Below are 1772 nucleotides of genomic sequence, written 5' to 3'. Positions count from 1 at the left end.
AGAGAGAGAGGAGAGAGAGAGAGAGAGAGAGAGAGAGAGGAGAGGAGAGAGAGAGAGAGAGAGAGAGAGGGGGGAGAGGTAGAGAGGTAGAGAGGTAGAGGACACCAGTCCAGAGGAGGAGGGGGTTATCTCACCACCAGGAGGAGATGGAGGGGAGAGGGGCATGTGTGAGAAGAAAGGTGTGTGTGTGTGTGTGTGTGTGTGTGTGTGTGTGTGTGTGTGTGTGTGTGTGTGTGTGTGTGTGTGTGTGTGTGTGTGTGTGTGTGCATCTGTATTTCACTATATTTGTGGGGACCAAAACAAAAATTCTGGTCACCGTGAGGGAACTATAGTCACTTTAATGGACAAGCAGGAGATGGCAAATTGCAAGAATAATAGGCTAATGATAATAATATGGGATGAATTCATTCTGTTATACCACCAAAATATGGAATGCCCTATACCACCAGCCATCATACCCGCCTTCAAAACCACCATAAAAGAGCACCTGTCTGCAATTTGCCCGTCCCCCCACCCCCACTGTTTTTCTGTAAATATACTTTTACTGCTCCTAGTATTGATTATTTCTTGTACAGTATTGTACTCAGTATTGTACTCGATGAATTGAACACATTAGGACCACAATGGAAAACAAGGCCTTTTTGTGTTATCCTTTTAGCATTATTGTATAACTGTACCTCTGCACTTTTTGCAAACTGTTAATACAATATTCAATCAATCAATCAAAATGAAAATGTGATTATAGGTTGTCTCCACAATGATAGTAAATAGTGTGCATGTGGGTTAATGATACAGTGCTATTGATCGGGTGTTCCTGGTGGAACCCTAACTCCTCGATGATGACACCTGAATATCCCTCAAGGATCAATAAATGTATCTCTTAGGGGTGCAATGATACGTTTTAACAGCCATAACGATAGCGATACACGGTTGACGACACGATACATGGAGGATATCTCATTTATAACGATACTATACGATTACGATTCATGATTTAAAATCGATACAGTTAACTATTTTGCTCCCTCAAAAAATTGTGGATAGTGCCGGATTTTTCTTTCAAGGGAAACATTTATTATTATGGATAGAAATAAGTAAACACAGTGATTCACTGGCAAATACATAGACATTTTATTGGAACACATTATGGACAAATTTGCACCTTGACATGAACACAGAGATTTCATACATTTATTGATAGACCAAGTGTAGCGATGTGGAACCCCAGGTTAAGTAATTCAAATTCAACCCCTCTTTCTTGTCTTAACGTTGCTAATACTTAAGAAACAAGTTCGTAGTTTCGATACAATCAATTATTTCCTTGTGTGTGTGTGTGTGTGTGTGTGTGTGTGTGTGACGTGTGTGTGTGTGTGTGTGTGTGTGTGTGTCTGCGCGTGCGTGCGTGCGTGCGTGCGTGCGTGCGTGCGTGCGTGCGTGCGTGCGTGCGTGCGTGCGTGCGTGCGTGCGTGCGTGCGTGCGTGCGTGCGTGCGTGCGTGCGTGCGTGCGTGCGTGCGTGCGTGCGTGCGTGCGTGCGTGCGTGCGTGTGCACACATTTAGCAGGATGTATTGCAGTTTACATTTCTGAACTACAAGGCACTCAAATAGTAGAACAAATAATAGGAACAATTGTTCATTTTGTGATACAAGCATGACATTTGGCATTCAACATTCTTCTGGGTTTTATCCGGGCCATCCAAAAAATCTAATATTACGGTAATTGTTCAATTCATATCTATATTTCTTGCACATTAGTAAACATGTCACCATTATA

Source organism: Gymnoscopelus braueri, assembly GCF_963280865.1.
Source record: "Gymnoscopelus braueri genome assembly, chromosome: 13".
Taxonomy (NCBI): Eukaryota; Metazoa; Chordata; class Actinopteri; order Myctophiformes; family Myctophidae; genus Gymnoscopelus; species Gymnoscopelus braueri.
This window is presented reverse-complemented; position numbering follows the sequence as displayed.